This window comes from Kogia breviceps, chromosome 8 (assembly GCF_026419965.1).
Source record: "Kogia breviceps isolate mKogBre1 chromosome 8, mKogBre1 haplotype 1, whole genome shotgun sequence".
Classification (NCBI taxonomy): domain Eukaryota; kingdom Metazoa; phylum Chordata; class Mammalia; order Artiodactyla; family Physeteridae; genus Kogia; species Kogia breviceps.
The window spans coordinates 4,593,581-4,612,192 of record NC_081317.1 but is presented as its reverse complement, the minus strand read 5'-3'; the positions used below and the strand labels follow the sequence as shown (position 1 = coordinate 4,612,192).

The 18,612-nt window shown below is 56.9% G+C and overlaps 1 pseudogene; it reads left to right on the top strand.

Moving 5' to 3' along the window:
- The first annotated feature begins 1,793 nt into the window (after nt 1-1,793).
- LOC131761506 (elongin-B pseudogene) lies at nt 1,794-2,181 on the top strand (annotated as a pseudogene).
- The last annotated feature ends 16,431 nt before the right edge of the window (nt 2,182-18,612 follow it).

Genomic DNA, 18,612 nt, shown 5'->3' with positions numbered 1-18,612 from the left:
CATCGTCTCCCCCACCCTCCCAGCCCCTCGGCCCGCCTGGACTGGAAGCCCCGTGAAGCTGAGCTCTCCTTCCTCCTTCCCAGGACCGTCGCCCTCATTGTCGTGCAGCAGAGCAGCAGCCGCTGGGCTGTGGGCGGCTGGGAGGCCCAGGCCCTCCCCTGGGGCGCCCGCAGACCTTGATATGCACCCATGCGGGACCTGAGAGTTTTGTGTGATGGCTGTCAAACAGCCATCGGGGGTCGGGGGGGGGGCTGAGGGCGGGGTCCCGGGTTTATCCACCTCTGTGGTCCAGCACAAACACTGCGTAGCGGGATGAGGGCCGCCTGGCCCCCCCTCCCAACTCCCGGAGGAGAATGATGTGAAGCTGTCAGGAGTACGGGAAACCAGCTCCACACACTGTAAAACGAAGCCACTCTTCTATTTGCTCAGTGGCTGTGCGACTCGAAACTTTTCCATAAAGCAAAATTCGGAAACGCCAGGTGCTCTGAGAGAGGTTGGGGGTAGGGGGTGAGCCCAGAGCCCACAGCCTGGTGGAACTGTGCCTCCTGGTCCTCAGAAAGACAGACACCCTGTGCAGAGCATGTGGGCCGAGCCTGGAGAGGGAGCGTGCCAGGGTGGTCTCAGCACAAACTCTGGGGTCACGTTTGAACCCCAAATGGGTCCCTTAGCAGCTCTGTCCCCTTCTGCGAACTCACAACCTCTCAGAGCAGCGCCTTTCCTCATCTGTGGCGTGGGATGATCTTAGCTACCCTGCAAGGATCTTTGAAGGGCTTGCGTGAGGGCGCTGATGCGTGGCGTGGAGTGGGCGCTCACGATGAGCCGTAGAAGGAGGGCTGACCTGGTTGTCTCCACCCTGGTGAGCGAGGATATAACGCTGTATAGTACGCTTTGCTTGTTGACCTCCTGAAAGCACGTGCCTTGAAAACAGACGTGAAGGATTTTACTGGGAGTGCTGTAGCCACAGGGAAGCCCAGTCTCACCCATTCTAGTGTCTTCGACAGGGCTGCCCGGTACCAGGAACCCTGCAGGTGCGCAGATGTCGGGCGAGGTGGGGCATCTGGGACTCAGGGCGCTCCGAGGCTCTGTCCCGGGGTGCCTGGCTCGGCACTGAGGGTTCGGACACCTCTTCCAGGGCTCTCAGAAGGTGATGATGAAGGCAAGCCCAGACCACGCCCCCAGCTCCTCGGAAGGGAGATTTCCGCCTGGCCACAGCGAGGGGATATACGGACCAGTGGGTGGCCGTGGCGGGGGGCCAGGTGGGCGTGACAGGAGAGCAGGTCTGGCGAGCATCCCCGGGCTGGGCAGACGTCTGCGTCCAGGCCACATGCTGGGATCCTGGGGGGTGGAGCCCATGAGATGGGAGGCCTCTTGGGTAAGGCCGTGTATTCCTTCGCCAGGGCTGCTCTGACACAGGACTGCAAAGCGGGCGACTTAAACAACTGACATTTGTCTGGAGGCCAGAAGCTTGAGATCAGTGTGTCGGCAGGACTGATTCCTCCCGAGGGCCCCAAGGAAAGGATCTGCCCCAGGCCTCCATCCTTGGCTTGTGGAGGGCCGCCTTCTACCTGAGTCTCTTCTCTCGGTGCGTGTGTCTGTGTCCACGTCTCCCTCTTTTGTAAGGACATCATCTTGGAGTAGAGCCCGCCCTAAGGACCTCTCTTTAACTATGACCTCTACAAAGACCTTGTCTCCAAACAAGGTCACACTCTGAGATACCGGGGGTTAGGACATCAACATGCGAATCCGGAGGCGCGGCCGCGCCGGCGCGTCGAGGGGGAGAGGCAGCAGCCGTGATGGGTGTGTTCCGCGCCATCCAGCGCCACAAGACCGCCATCTTCACGGACGCCAAGGAATCGAGCACCGGGTTCGAGCTGAAACGCGTCGGCGAGGGCATCCTCAAGCGGCCGCCGGAGGCGCAGCGGCTTGTGCCAGGACACCCAGCTTCCGGAAGATGGCAAGACACCGGGCGAGTGTGGCTTCACCAGCCAGACAGCACAGCCACAGGCCCCAGCCAGCGTGGGGCTGGCCTTCAGGGCACATGAAGCCTCTGAGGCCCTGCGCACGGAGCCCTTCTCCAGCGCGCGCGAGCTTCTGGCTGTGACGAAGCCGCGGGACTCAGGACGCCTTGTGCCAAAGAGCAAACCGTGCAGTGAGAGACCACTCCGCTCCCCCCCGCAGTAAGAGAGATTTGGGTGTCCCCCCCCCAAAAAAATATGCATTTGGGTGGGGGGCACACTTCAACCTAGAACAGGTCACTGTGAGCTCAGAGCAAAAGGATGGGAGAGTGCGGTAGCTGTGGAGAGCTTCCTGCCTGGTCCAGCCCGCGGGAGGGCAGACAGAAACGCTCAGGGGCTCAGGAAGCAGCAGCTCTTGGGGGACAAGAATGGGGCCGGCTTTCGGCTGCTGGCACCTGACTGAGACGCTGGGAGCCTCGAGCAGGGCCTGGCAAAGCCGGGCGGCACCGGCCAGGGATGCAGGCCCAGCTGGCTGGGCCGGAGAAGGCTTCCTGTGAAGTCGCAGCCTTTGAAACCTTGACTAATAAGGTTTTCTTCTCTTTCTAAGTTGAACGCATCAGTAGCTTCATATAGGCTCCCATCTGTCCGCTCTATTTGCTGCCAGTGGATTCTAGGCCCCCGGCCAATTAAAAAAACCAAACCAGCTTAGCATGAATCTGCTTGACAAATAGTTTTGTGAGTGTTCTGTTTTCCCTCGGTGGAGGAGAGGCCTCTTGACTGCCCTTCTGGGTCCTGCTTCCAGAATGAATCTAGAATCCTGCAGTCAAGGAGCCTGGATGGCGCTTGAATTGGTATCAGGAGGGGGAAAGCGACAAGGAGACAGCTGTCAGCTAAATGCAAGGAAGGCCTTTTGCACCGCGTTGCTCGAGGTTGGAACGGAGGACCCACAGCTCTCTGGGCCCGTTTCAGGTTTAGCACTTGGTCCACGGTAGCGTGAGCTTTTCCTCACCTGGACGTGTCTCCCACGGGCCCCTTGAGCACAGTGCTTGACGCTTGTCATGAATAATTAACAACTTGTCATTAATTGTGGGGTGATGGAGAAGCGCCCAGGGGGTGGGCCAGGGTGTCACCAGGACTGGTCACCTATGGGCGTTCAATCTCTTGGTGGGAGCCTGGGAGGACAGCCACACGCTGATGGCAGCGCCCCGGGATTCCCCAAGGCCGGACACGCTGCTGGAGGGTGTGTGTGTGGAGCGGTGGCAGGGGGCGGCGGGGGCGGGGGGGGGGGGTGTTTGCCGCTGGGCAGGCACCTGACTTCTCTGTGAGAGGGTGTGTGCCTAAAGACGGGAGCTCATGAGGGCAGGCGCCACCCAGAGGCCAGGCTCCAGCAGAGAGTAAGCAGAATCCCTCGTGGGGGTCAGAAGAGGGGCTGCGAAAACCAGACGTCTTGCTCAGACAGAGCTCTTCCAGCAACAGGCAGACACGAAGGAGTCTGTGCCCAGCCCGCAGCTGAGCAGAGAAGGCCTCGGCTCCTGTGAGAGCAGGCGGCCCCCAGTAGCAGAGAGACGACATCTGTCAACAAAGGACGCGGGCGGAGGACACTACACTAGGGGCCATTTCTGCAGGGGAGGCACCTCGCAGGACAGTCGACTTGTTAACGTGCTCAACAAATCTCCAACAAACCCTGCTGGTTTTAGGACCCTCACCACGTTCTATCAGAGCCCGGCCCTGCCCTCCAGCTGCCCTGGCCTGTGCTTCCCTGAATCCTCCATGTCTGTGACCCCTCACCACAGGGCCTTTGCACACACTGTTCCCTCTGCTCCAGGGCTCTCTCCTCCCCTCCCCCAGCTGCCGACCTCTGTCTTTTGATGCCAACATGATCAGATGTCAAATCGAGCCTTCCTTTCCTGCCTTCCCTGACTCCCAGGCCAGCCCAGGGCCCTTCGTCCTGGGTTCTCACCAAACCTCACCGCTTTCCCCCAGAGTGGGACTCCCAGCTTGATGCCACACTCTGAATCACGTGCCATGTGCCCGCCTGGCTGTAGGATTCCCGGGAGAGGGGACGCTGTCTTACTTGGTCACTGTTTTATCCCCAGAGGCCAGCACAAGCTTGGCTCACAGGCTTTCTCAGAGGAGTGATGCCACCAGAGCAGGAGCCCGTGCTCCTTGGAGTGGCCGGAATTCCTGACAAGGGGGTTCAGTGGTTTAGAGAGTGTTCCTAGACCCGGCCCTGGGTTCAAATTTCCATTCTGCCATTGACTGACTTAGTGGTGGCTTCAGGTAAGTCAGGTGACCTCTCTCTCTGAGAGGTGGTGTCACCTGTTCCCTGAACACAGCGGTGGGAGGAGTCAGTGAGAATATAAAGGACAAGGCGCCCTGGGTGCAGGGCCTGGCACGGGGCGGGCTTGGCTGGCAGTGGGGCCAGCGATTCTGCGGGTCCCGCGCTCTCTGCAGGCCTGGATGCTGTTTACTCTTGCCCCGGGGTGGGGGCAGGGGACCTCCTCTGGCTGCCCCGGAGCCATGCAAAGCGGCAGCTGCCCCGAGCTGGCCGGGCAGGCAGGGCCCTGTGGAGACCTGGAAGGCTCTGGGCTGCAGGCACAGTCGGTGGCAGTGGCTCCAGTCCAGCCCAATGACTCTGAGAGGAGCTACTGGCACTCACCACCGGCCCCTCTGCGTCCAGGGCCAGCGGAGCCTTTGGGAAGAACAAGGGGGGCTGGGCGCCCTGGAGGAAGCCGGCTACCTACGCCCGCCCGGACCCGCTGCCCCGAAAGCCCATGGCCTTCCCCAGAGCTGCTCAGACCCCGGGAGATGCCCAGCTGGGAGGGAAGCCAGCAGCACAATCTCGAGGGGCTCGCTTCACCTCTGGAGGCTCGGTTTCCTCATCTGTGGCTTGGGGGTGGAAATCCCTACTGTGCGCAACGAGAAGACATTCACAAAACTGCCTGGCACGAAATAGGTCCTTAATAGTCTCGGTTCCTGACTCTCAGCCCACAACTTCCCTGCACCGTGCTCCTGTCCCCCTCACCTCCATCCTAGAAGCAGGGTCCTTCTCTCTGGTCTTAGGAGGGGCTCCCAATCCCCTTCCGACAGCAGAGTTCAGGCACAGAGCGGCTTCTCCCCAGCAGGAGGCAGCGTTGATGAGGAAGACTTTGCCATTAGCCATGGGAACTGGGCAGTAACGGTGACATTTCAGGACTGGCTCTTGGGGCAAGAGATTTTCAGGCTGAATGGGACGAATGAGGGGGTGGGAGGAGGGAGAGTGAGGAGGGGCTGGTGTCCCCAGAGATAAGGCGTGAAAGCCCAGCTTCTCCACTCCCTGGCTGTGTGACCCTGGATAAGCCTCTTGACCTCTCTGAGCTTCCTCCTCTGTGAAATGTGGGTGGTAACCGGTGCCGATTCCTATCCCCCAGGGCTGCTCTGAGGACCACATGGGCTCCACAGGTGAAGGCTTTAGGGTGGGGCCCGGCATGCGGCACGCCCTGCCCGTCCTAGTTGCCGCTGCTGCTGTGCTTACTTTCTATACCAGGAGCTAGCAGAGTGTTCGAAAAACTCATCAGCCCCAAAACCTCGTCTGCCAGCAGCAGCAGCAGGGCTACGGGGATACAGCTCGAGGCCCGGGGAGGGGCAGACGTTTCCAGGCTCCTACCAACCTGGCTGCTTTGAGAAAATATCTAGCTTTTTGCCCTTGGACTGGGCAGCCGTGTTTCACGGCTGGACTGGCTTCTGGAGGGAGTGGACTCGGCCAAGGTCACTGTGCCCCAGAACCTATGTTTCTCCGTAAGCCAAGCTGCCTTCCCCCAGCACTGCTGGTGTTCCTGAGGGCCCGGCCGGTGAGAGCACTGGGGAGGGGGGGGCTCTGGACAGCCAGCATCTTGAGGCCATGGGACGGGACGGTTGGAATTTTCCAGGACCTGCCTGCAGGAGCACAGACCCTGGCCAACCTGCCAGTCTGTGCAGAGCTCCTGGCACCGACCCAGAGGCAGCTTCCAAACATTCTTACGGGGGGGCGGCGGGGGAGCCGCCTGTCTCCGCCCAGAAGGCGGAGGGGGAAGGCTGACCAGGGCCAGGCGTGGAGAGGGAGATGGCGAGGGCACAGCTGGGTGACAGGCAACTCTGTCCCCATCTCCCCTTCCTGCAGACAAGCAGATGGGCAAGATGAGGAGGGAAAGCAGGGAGATGGAGACGGGGAGGGGAAAGAGAGACAAGGTGGGGGGCCTCCTTGGCCATTAAGCAGGAGTGAGGGAGGTCATCACACGCTGTCATGGCCCGGGAGCAGTGCTTTTCCCGTGAAATGGCCAGGGTTTCCTCCCCTCCCTCAATGCCATCTTCCTCTGGGGTTTGACACCATCCTGGCAGAAGAAGTAATTAGGTGACCAAGTGGCCACTATGGTGGCCACTCCAAGGGTCACACTCCTATGACCCTGTCCCAGGTGGGGCCCACCTCTCCTCCCCCAGGAAGCCTTCCTGGATTGCCCTCAGCTCCACTGAGCACCTTTACCCCTCTGGGCCGGCCACACTCTAAGCAGTTGCCATGAGGCATATGGAGGGGTGGAGGGGGCGCAGGTCATTTCACACCCATGGAATAGTGGACCCTTCATAGTGAACCATCCAGTTCTGATGGCCTGACGGTGTCCAAGCAGCTTCCCAAGTTCCCAGTCAGCATCCTGAGATGGACCAGTCTTTCCTCTGCGTGTGTCTGACACACTGGGGGCAGGGAAGGAGGGGGAGGGAGGAAGAGACTTTGACTCTTTTTCTTAGGCTGATTTAGTGGCAGGAATGATGCAAGATCGCCCTTTAGTACATTGAGTAAGAAAACAGCCATGCTGCCCCCCATTTTTTCAGCACTTCTTACTTGCAGCGCCTCCTACGCATGCACGTCTGAGAGGGGCCTGACACTGTCCCCACCTTACGAAACAGAGGCCTGGAAGTGGCCCAGGGTCTCACAGCCACGGCAGGAACTGTCTCTCAGCCAATGGGGAGCGTTCGAAGCCAGATGAATGACCAGCCCCGCCCCTGAATTCATCCCCATTTTAGAGACCAGAAAATAGAGGCCAGTGAGTTCAATGACCACCTCGAGGTATCACGGGTAATCGGGTAGATCTAGAGCCTGGGGATCTTCCTCTTGACCTGGGATGGCAGACATTTCACTGGCTGCCTGCCATGAGTCGATCTGGCTGCCTGGAGCCCTGGGCTAAGAAGGATTCAGAAGCCATGTTTGGGCCCAGTGGGAAAGGGCACTGGGGTTGATTAGCAATGTCTGCCAAGGGTGTGGGCAGGGGAGCAGCGGCCTGCCTGTCACACGTTGCCCTGCTGGATCATACCCTGCTAGCCCTGAGCTGACGGACGCCTTCCTACCCTGGCAGTCAAGAAGTCAATTTGATTTCCCTGGGGGCCTTACAGGCCCATCGGTCCTAGAGCTACAGTCTGGGGGCTTCACGGAGGGACTTAGGGGACTGTGACAGCCTTCGAGAACCTGAGCTGGCGCAGCCACTGGGCGTTAGCGGTGATGCCCTGGTGCCCAAGGCTTTCTGCACTTTGGGTCTTAGCCTGAGCCACAGCAGGGAGAATGCTGGGGGTTTTAATAAACCTTTCCAGAGAACAGCTTTTGGAGCTGGTCTGTATTATCATAGAAGAACTGCCCTGGGATCTGAAGACGAGGAGGGCCATTCGGAATCTACTGCACCATTTTCATAAGAACCAAATGAAATTCAAGCTCCAGCTGCCTTTGGCTGCCAAACCACAACCTCGGGCTGCTTCTGCATCTCAATGCTGCAATAATAAATCTTCCTCCGTGAAGCGTGCAGAGGTGCATTTCCCCGACCCGCTGTGGGTGTTGGGAGGCGGCGCAGGACCTTGCGACATCGAGGGTATATTACGTGTGTCAGAGAAAGGAAGGAACAAGTGTGCCAGTTCGGCACTGGACCTGCTTAGCTGTGCTGACCACATTGGCTAAAAAGAGTTCGCCTCGGAAACTGGTTTTCCGCCTTTGATTGTCCTACCTTACAGGGCTCAGGAAACGGGAGCGCACGGTCCTCATTCAGAGCAGAGGAATCTGGAAGTGGAAATGAACAGGAGAGTAAGAAAGGCAGTGGTGATGGTAATCACAGGGGCGTGCCAGGGGCCACGTGCCGGGGGCCGACCTCGTGCCAGGCTCTGTGCTAAGTGATTCGGTTAATTTCTGCAACAGCCCCATTGATGGGTGGTGTGACTAGTCACAGATGAGGGGATGGAAGTCCAGAGAGGGTGTGTGACTTGCCGGGGGTCACACAGTCAGTAAGAGGCAGGGCTGGGATTATTGCCGCTGGCTTCTAAAGCCTCTGCTACTAGACGCATCTGTGGTGGGACTGGGCTGCCCTGGCTTTGGTGTGTAAGGCGATAGGGCCAGCCCCGGGTCAGGAGGGAGCTGGAGCCTCTCTCCCAGGGGACGTATGGGTGGGGTCTTCCCAATTCCTTCCCTTGGTCCCTCTTGGACTCCTAGTCTTGGAGCTGGACCCTGAGGCAGGGCTGGGTCTCACCCAGGAGGTTTTAGAGCTCCCCGGACTGCCAGAACCTTTAGAACGTAGCAAAAAATGATGACACTTTGATCCACTGGCTCGTTGGCACGAGTCTGGACTGCAGCTGGGAACACATACATTCTACTGGAGGCCTCCAGGGACAAGGGGTGAAGGCACCTCAGAGGTCACCCAGGTCAGAGGTCACAATGGCAAATAAGGAAGAAGGCTCCTGGTGGGGTATGGTAACCCAGAGCATGCCCCACCTTTCTCCCCCCCAGTTTTTGTTTGTTTGCCTCTAAGTATAACACACATAGAAAAGTGCCCAGAGTGTAAGTGAGTATGTGAATGAGTGCCCACGAGTGTATGAATTTACACACACCGGACGCCCGTGTAACCAGCACCCCAGAAGGCCCCTCCCATCTATGTGTGCATTTCTTGTAAGTGAAATCGTACAGCATGTCCTCTTTGTGTCTGGCCCGTATCACTCAAAATCATGCCTGGGAGATTCACCCGTGTTGTTGCCTGTCATGGTAGATGACTCATTCTCACTGCTGTGTAGTATTCCTTTGGGTGAGAATACGACATTTTACCCATGCTACTGTTGTTGGGCCTCTGGGTAATTATAAACATGCTATGAATGGTCTGAGGCATGTCTTTCCTGAATGTGTTCATGCGTTTCTGGTTGGAGCAGAACTGCTGGGTCATTGGGTATGCATATGTTCAGCTTTATTAGATTTGCCACACAGTTTTCCAAAGTGTTGCTCCAATCTACCTTCTACCGGCAATGCATGACAGCTGCAGTTGTTCCACATCCTTGCCAACTTCTTGGTATTCTCCATCTTTTCATTTTAGCTGTTCCAGGGGATGTGTAGTGGGATCACACCACGGCTGCTCTTTGCATTTCCCCAATGGCCAGTGAGGTTGAGCCTCTTGTTGTACGGTTATTGACCATTTTTCTGGGCCATGGTTCTGGCCCTTTTTTTCTCCTGGTATGTTTGTCTTTTTCTTACTGGTTTATAGGCATGTTTTAAATACAAGTCCTTTTATTGCAAATAACTTCTATTCTGTGGATTTACCTTTTCCTTCTCTTAGTAGGTTCTTCTGTTGAGTAGATATTCTTTTTTTTTTTTAGCGGTACGCTGGCCTCTCACTGCTGTGGTCTCTCCCACTGCGGAGCACAGCCTCTGGATGTGCTGGCTCAGCGGCCATGGCTCACGGGCCCAGCTGCTCTGCTGCATGTGGGATCTTCCCGGACCGGGGCACGAACCCGTGTCCCCTGCATCGGCAGGCAGACCGAGTAGATATTCTTACAACAGTCCAATCTACTAATTTTTTAAATTTATGGTTAGTGCTTTTTTTTTTTTTTGCCATATTTAAGACATCTTTGCCTATTCTGAGGTCACAAAGATGTATCCTCTAAATGCTTTATTGCTTTGCCTTTCACACGTAGAGCTGTGATCCATGTGGAGTGTGCTTTCTGTAATTTGTGAGGTATGTTTTTGAGGTGACTTCCTTTCACCGTTATACTGTAGGGGTGCCCCTGTTGACTGTGTTGGGTGGGCGGGGGAAGCTTCTGTTTTTGGAATCTCTCTCTGTTCCATTGGTCAGAATGTCTATCCTTGTGTCAATTCCATGCTGTCCTAATTACCACGGCCTCATAATAGGTGCCATCTTGCTCTGTTTTCAAGATCTTCTTGTTTGTTCTTGGCTCTTTGCTTTTCCATATAAAATTTTATATCAGCTTGTCAATTTCTACCAAAAAGAAACCACTTGCATTTCGGTTGGCATTGCATTGAGTTTAGGTATTAATCAGGGGAAAGCAGATTTACAGTACTGTAGTTTTCCAGTCCATGAACATAGTATATTCCTCTATAACCTCATTAATCTCTCTCAATAACATTTTGTATGTTTCAGTGTAAAGGTCTTGGGTGTCTTCATTAGACTTCTTCCGACTTTCAAATGTACAGCTAATTCACAAGAATAAAATAATGGCAATTCTAAACCTTGCCCACCTGCCCTAAAGAGACAGCTGTTCTGCCCCAGCTGAGTTGGCCTGTGGGAGAGGGGCCCATCATGGCCAGATGGTCTTCAATTTTGTTTTAAATCTTGGACTTTTTTTTTTTTTCCTTGCGGTACGCGGGCCTCTCACTGCTGTGGCCTCTCCCGTTGCGGAGCACAGGCTCCGGACGCGCAGGCTCAGCGGCCACGGCTCACAGGCCCAGCCGCTCTGCGGCACGTGGGATCTTCCCGGACCGGGGCACGAACCCGCGTCCCCCGCATCGGCAGGCAGGCCCTCAACCACTGCACCACCAGGGAAGCCCTAAATCTTGGACTATAAAAACCCTAGACTTTGGTGTGTGTGCAGGAAAGAGGTAGCTGTGCCATAGCAGGCCTGAGACAGCTACCCTTTGAAAGGCCTGCATGCAAGGTGGGCCTTGGACTGGCATCTGGGAACTTGGATTTTGGGAGAGCACCCACTACTCCCTAACGTATAAGAGTGGCTCACTGTGCCCGAAGTGTTGGTTTGCACCAACATGTGGGATCTAGTTCCCCGACCAGGGATCGAACCCGGGCCCCCTGCACTGGAAGCGTGGAGTCTTAACTGCTGCACCACCAGGGAAGTCCCGGGGAATCTGGATTTCTGGCACGTGCTGGGCTGAAGGTGGCTACGTGACCAGCTGCCAATAAAAACCCTGGGTGCTGCGTCTCTAAGGAGCTTCCCTGGGGGACACACTACAAGAGCATCCTGCATGACTCCACCGGGAGAAGGCTCTTGGAGGCCCGCACCTGGCTTCCTTTGGGTTTCGTCCCATCCGCCTTCCCCTTTGCTGATTTTGCCTTGTGTCCTTTTGCTGCAATAAGTCACAGCTGCGATACAACGACGTGCTGGGTCCTGCCAGCCTGTCACTGAATCATCAGTCCTGGAGGGGGGTGGTCTTGAGGACCCCCGACACAGAGGATCACAGCTTGCTGCCCCTGGACCGGGGCTGCTTCCAGGAGGGTGTGACTGGTGGGAGAAGAAGTAGGAGGAAGCAAGTTACATTTCACTTTCTGACGGGAGAATGTTTGCAATCTGACGCTGTGCGAAAAAGAAGTGGGTACAGAGCAGTCTGTACCACGCGACATAATTTCATTTCATAAATAGGATGTCTCAGCATTAAAAAGTAAGGAAATCCTGACTCATGCTACAGCTTGGATGAACCTGGAGGGTATTTTGCTACGTGAAACAAGCCAGACACAGAAGGACAAACACCGTTATGATTCCACGTGTATGAGGTCCCTAGAGAAATCGAATCCATACAGACAGGAAGTAGAATGGTGGTTGTCAGGGGCTGGGGGAGGGGAAACTGGGAATTAGTGTTTAATGGGGCAGAGTTTCAGTCTGGGGAGATGAAAAGGTGTGGAGATGGATGGTGGTGACGGCTGCACAGCAATATGAATGTACTGAATGCCCCTGAACTGTACACTTAAAAATGGTTAGAATGGTAAATTTTGTGCTACGTATATTTTACCACAGTAAAAAAAAAAAAAAAAAAAAAAAAACAACAACAAAAAACAATAAAATAGGATGTCTCTGTGTTCACACGGTCACAGTCTTGGAAAGGCACAGCCCGACCCGCTCATTCATGGCCGTCACCTCCGGGTGAAGGGATTGTGGGAGATAGGTCTCTTTCTGCTTTTCTATTTCCCACTTTTTTTTGGCATGGGGTATATATTGCTTTTTTAATGTGAAAAATTTCAAATACAGAAAAGCATGGAGAAAATAAAACAAACATTTATGTACATATTACTTCTGTAATTTGGAAAAAAATTCTATTAACAATAAATACTATGAGGGGAAAAAAAAAAATCAATGTCCTCAACCAAACAGCAATATTGGAAAAATAAGGACAACCTCCTTTTTTGCAAAAACACCTCAAGTCGTACTCCAATTGGAAAATACTGTGTGGAACATGCCGGGGCCTCTTCTGAGGAACGCGTTTCTGGCCGGGTGGCCACCGGGGTCGTGACCGGGAGGACTGCGTGGGTTCCTGGCCACCCAGGCCTCCGACTCGGAACCCCCGGGGGCGCGGGCGCTGCACGGTAAAAATTCCAGGTGGTCTGACGGTTCACTGGGCTTGGGAACCCATCTCTAGGTTCCTTGACACTGCGTTTGCAAAGGCCTCCTTCACCTGCTGTGGCTCTACTGCTGTTTGGTTTGCATCCTGATCCGAGTGTGAACTGGGTCGTTAGAGCCCGTCTGCGGCCAGACCCCAGGAAGTGGTGCCCTCACCCCCGGGGAGCCAAGGGGGAAAGATGGGATGTGCTAGAAGAATCCATCACCTCTCACAGCCATGGCCCAAGGTGCTTGCCCCTGGAGGGAAAGCGCCTCACCCCACATTGTCCCTGGGATTCTGCAGGGAGAGGGCGGGGCTCAGGCAGCCCGTGTGACCTGTCCAAGGTCACCAGCTAGCGGGGCTGCGGGACTGAGGGGTCCTGCAGCCCCGACTCCGTAGGCCCTCTGGAAGGGAGCGGGCTGTGTCCCATGGCCCTTGCCTCTGAGACGGCAGAGACCCTGGACCGCTTTTCCGAGGACCGCCCTCTCCCAGCCCCGGAACCTCGCTTTAGCTCTTCCCCTCCTCCTGGAGAAACATCTGGGGGTGACAGCAGTGGGGGGGGGGCGGCCGGCAGAGGGACAGGCAGGGGCAGGTCCCGTCTCCCCACCCATACCCGCTCCCCAAAGCCTTCGCTCCAGCCCAGCTCCGCGGTGGAAGAGGCCTGCTCAGGATTCACAGCTGCTCGCTCAAGGCTCATGAATTATGTACGGGCGCCAGATCAATCTGTCAACACCCCGTCAGAGAGGAATCAAAGGCCCCGGCGGCTGGCCGCCAGCTCCCTCTGGGCGGAGGAGCAGCGATGCGGCTTTCCGGGCCGCCGTGGGGCCGCCGCGAGAGCCCCCCGCCCGTGCCCCCCGCCCGTGCCGGCCGAGCCCTGGGCGCTCCGCTCCCCGCCCCTCCCCAGCGCCCCGTCTCTCTGATTCTCTGCCAGGCGCAGATGTGACAAATGTCTTTAAAGGCAGGGGAGGGGGTAACAACAAAAAACCCTGGCCCGTGTGTCTCGAGCGCGTTCCAAGATGCTCCTCGAGAACAGCCGATGCCAGCGCCAGGTTTGTCGTGAGACGGTCACCTCGGGTGGGGATGGTTTCAGCCACACCACGAGCCTCCTGTGCAGCTGACGAGACGGCCACTCCCAGCCCACGGCCCCGGCCCAGTGGCGGGTGGTCCGGCTCCTGGACGGGAGGTGCTGAGTCGCTCCGTCCAGGCCTCAAGAGCGGGATCAGCGGGGGGCAGGGCAGAGGCAAAGCGAGGGAGTGGAGGTGGGTGCGTGGCCACTGGGCACCCCGGCCCTCAGAGAAGCGGGAGATGGACCCGGGAGGGCGATGTACCCGTAACAGATGCCACCAGGCCGCGTGGCTCACGATGACAGCAACGCGCCTCCTCACAGTTCAGGAGGCCGCGCGCAAAGTGTCAGCAGGCTCCGGGGGGGACCCGTGGCTTCCCCTCTCCTGGCGTCTGGGGGCTCCGGCAACACCCCAGCCTCCCCTGGTTTGTGGACACGTCACCGCGGTCTCTGCCTCCAGCTCCACACGCTGTTTCTCTATCTGTGTCTCTCCTTTCTATAAGGACACGTGTCACTGGATTCAGGGCCCACCCTAATTCAAGACGATCTCAAGATCCTTACCTTAATTACAGCTGCAAAGACTCTTATTCCCAGTAAGGTTGAGCTGAGGTTCTGGGTGGACACACCTTTGGTCGGGGGGGCGGGGCGCGGGGCACCATTCAACCCACTTCAGCAGGAGACACAAGGTGCAACAGGGCCAGAGCCGCCTGGGCCAGACGGCTGCCGTGACGGCCTCCTCTCAGGGCACAGCTGGGCCCCAAGCCCCGCCTGGGCCGGAGTCCCAGGACCCCGAAAGGAAACCCCTGGGAGCCGCTGCCGGCCTAGCTCCCCGCGGCGGCCCAGCGCGCCCAGGTCCCAGCTGCCCTGGCTGGGACGCCATGTTTTACTACCACTTAGCAGACGAGGGCTGTGAAACTCAGAGGAAGTGACTTTCCCAGAGACCCGGGCCAGGGAGCGGCCGGCCGGGTCACGGTGGCGTCTGGGTGACCTGGGGACCCCCCCTCTCGTTCTGGGCTGCCCGGCTGCGGCCCGGGCCCTCTGCGCACCATCGCCCGTGGGGCAACGTCTGTGATGCTGCTTCGACCCGTGCCCATCCCCCAGCCTCGCCGGTCCTCCCTCAGCCACACCCTCCGGGCCAGCAGCCACCGCAGCCTCTCGGTGGCCCACGGTTCTCAATGCCAGCGTACATTCGGGTTCCCGGCCCTGGAAATTCAGATTGAAGGGAGTGCGGGGTGTGCTTTCCAGGCACGCAGCTCATCCTCCAAATAGCCCCGCGCTCCTGTCCAGCAGGGGTGTCCTCTGAGCATGGACGTAGCTCCTCCCCGCTCCCCCCAGGGCCCTGCACACGGGAGGTCCTACGGCAGCTGAGAGGGGGCTGTGGCTCCGATGGGCTCCGATGGGCTCCTCGTGGCCCCGCGGTTCGGACACACGTGACAGTCTCCCCTCTTGGATCCGTCAGGGTTACTGGGGTCTACGCAACGGAAAGTGAAGAATCAGGAAGAATACAGAAGGATTTGTGAAAGGAAATGGGGCTCACAGAATCGAAAGCAGCAGTAAACGTCTCACACCCACCAGGACGGCAACGGTCAAAAAGCCAGAATACAGCAGGTATGGTGAGGGTGCGGACGATTATGAACCCTCGTGCGCTGCTGGTGGGAACGTAAAATGGTGCAGCCGCTGTGGAGGGGTCCTCACAAAATTAAACACAGAACTGCCATTTGATCCAGTCATTCCATCCTGGGTGTATTCTCAAAAGAATCAAAGACAGGGGCTTGAACAGATGTTTGTACACCCGTGTTCACAGCAGCATTATTCACAACGGCCAAGAGGCGGACGCAACGTAAGTGTCCCTTGACGGATGACAGATAAACAAAACGCGGTCCATCCACACGACAGAACGTTACTCAGTCTTAAAAAGGAAGGAAATCCCAACACAAGCTGCAACGTGGATGAACCTTAAAGACATTACGGAAGGGAAATAAGCCAGACGCAAAAGGATAAATACTGTATGACTTCACCGTTGTGGGCTATCGAGAGTGGCCCAATCCTCAGAGGCAGGGAGTAGAACAGTGGGTGCAGGGGCTGGGGGGAGGGGGAATTAGCGTTTCATGGGGGCAGAGTTTCAGTTTGGGAAGATGGAAAGTTCTGTGGATGTATCGTGGTGACGGGGCCACAGGACCGTGAATGTACTTAATGCCAATGAACTGTGCACTTAAAAATGGTTAAAACTGGGCTTCCCTGGTGGTGCAGTGATTAAGAATCCTCCTGCCAATGCAGGGGACACGGGTTCGAGCCCTGGTCCGGGAAGATCCCACATGCCGCGGAGCAACTAAGCCCTTGCGCCACAACTACTGAGCCTGCGCTCTAGAGCCCGCGAGCCACAACTACTGAAGCCCACATGCCACAACTACTGAAGCCCACGTGCCACAACTACTGAAGCCTGCGCGCCTAGAGCCCGTGCTCTGCAACAAGAGAAGCCACCGCAATGAGAAGCCCATGCGCTGCAATGAATAGTAGCCCCCCGCTCGCCGCAACTAGAGACAGCCCACAGGCAGCAACGAAGCCCCAACGCAGCCAAAAATAAATAAAATTAAATTAAAAAATTTAAAAAAACCATTTAAAAAATGGTTAAAATGGTAAATCTCATGTGATGTGTATTTTGCTACAATAAGAAAAATTAAACTGAAAAATACAAAGCAAAGGTGAAGAAGTCGGTGGCGGAAAGGGCAGGTGGGAGGCAGCTCGGGGGCGAGGGAAACGGGAGCGAGGCCAGGCGCTTCTTGGCTCTGAGGGAGAAGAGGCTGCAGCCGGCGTCCAGCCCTCGGATCACTCAGCTCAGGGGTCAGCATCCCAGGGAGCGGGGGTCAGCTGGCTTGGTGAGGGTCCTGTGTCCATCCCTTGTTCAGGGGAAGGGGGCGCCTCCAATGACAGCCCTTCCAAGACAGCATGTGTGTGTCTGGCCTGGGCCGGGGGCTCCCAACGCCACCTCGGCGCGCTGCCTCCAAATCAGGTGGGACAGATGCTGGGCCAGCAGAGGCGAGCAGGGCTGTGCCGGAGAGGATGAGCGGCTCTTGGAAGCCTGCCGACCACCGCAGAGTCTGAGCTCCAGGGACAGGCGCAAGGTCAGCTGCACGAGTTGCCTGGGAGCCGGAGCTGGGGGAACTGCTGGCTGGACCTCCTGTTTGGCCTCCTCTGCCTGCTGTGCGGAAATGGAGACTCTTCTCCTCTGCTCACTCTGTGAGTGGGAGTTGGGAGTTCCGCTCGGATAGACCCACCCTCATGAAACCATCAGCCCGTCGCTTCGGGCAGACGAACTTCCCGAGTCCCACACGGCCCTACTCTACCCCAACCTGCCTGCTGGTGGTGCAGGAAATGGGGCGGCGGCTGAGGGCAGGGCTCTGCGGGGGCACAGCAGCTCCCTCCTCGCCACTCTCTGCAGGGGGTGGCTGCCCAGGAGCCCTCAGGACTGAGCACTACTGGTGAGGCTTCAGGTAATGTCCCGGCGGTCCCTCTTGCCTGGGCCCTGGGGTGCTTGCTCTCTGGCTAGCCCGGTCCGCCTTCCCAGCCCTTCTGTGTCTCCCCCGTGTGCTCCAAGGGACCCCTGGCCTCTTATCAACCCCCGCAGCCTCGGCGGCAGGGTCCTCACGGCTTTGCGAGCTGGTCCCACAGACTCTCAGCTGCTTCCGGGCATGTGGGGTCGCTGCAACCCATCCAGGCCATAGGGGAGCTGCAGGGGCCAGGGTTTCCCAGGTTGGCTGCGGGCAGCCTGGGAAGTGATCTTTTCCCAGAGTTTCAAATGTGAACTTGGACAGAAACCTCCCTGCTCCCAATTTTCCTCTGGACCAATGTAGCACTTCATAGGACTTGGAAGTATCCCTTGCTTTCTAGACTAAACATTTAACTTTGGTCTCCAGACCAAAGTCTGGAGAGGGGGTACGGGGACACACGTGCTCCCCTCCTACCTCTCCTCTGCATTTCTCCACTTCCTGCCCTTCCCTGTCTACCTGGAACTTCCTGTAGTTTGCATGGGCGGGAAGGGCTGGGCTTCAGGCTTCCCACTTCCTCCCCATCAAGAGAACATGCAGGGATGGATTGGTAATGTCTGCCATGGACCAGGCAGTGAGGAGGCAGGTCTGTGTGCTACTCATTTGCCACCTGGGGCTTATCCACTTCTGGCTCTGAGACATGTCTGGCCATGTCTAGCAGATGTTGGGTGGGACCGAGGACCCCTGAGTGAGAAGCTGTCCTCTGGGGAGAGGGCATATCAGGTGACTAGCCTGATGGAGCAACAAACCTCAGTGTCCCCTGGTGGAGATACCATTCTGAATTGGACAGTTACTTGAGTTTACCCTAGGCCTACCTCCTCAAAGATTCACACCCACGTCCAGAGGACAGGGGGGATATGGTTGAAAACTGAAAGATTCCACTGAGATCTCTCTAACAGAATGTAACAAAAAGCGAGGAGATCCTGCTGAGCTTGGGGGGTAGAAAACTCGGAAAGTGCCACCAAGAAGCTCACCCTGATGATACTTCTCCACCAGGTTTCAGGACTGTCTCCCTTTTGTTGGGAAGACAATCATCATCGGTTTCTACATGCTCCTTCTGATGGCTGCTCTGAGGTTGCCGGTTTCAGCATTCTGGCTCCTCCAAGGGAGGACTAAGTGATATTGGTTTCTCGACGTGGCGTTCACTCCTGCCAGCAAAATCATCCATCACCGTGTGCAAACGGCTTGCCTCCTAAAGGCCACATTATGAGAAGATGCCAATAAGCATATTGACATTTGCCGTTGCTCCATCAGGGCAGCCACGCAGGAGCATCTGCTGAGTCTGGACTTTTGTCCACATCCCCATCTGCTCCTCCAGCCCCCTTCGTCAACTGTAGATTGACTCCATCTTGGGTAACCAATTGTTGGTGGGTTGCTGGGCATTTTCTTTTCCTTTTAATTTTCTGTATAAGGTTTAATTAAACCAAGGTGTGCCTGACCTGTCAAATCATATCAAAA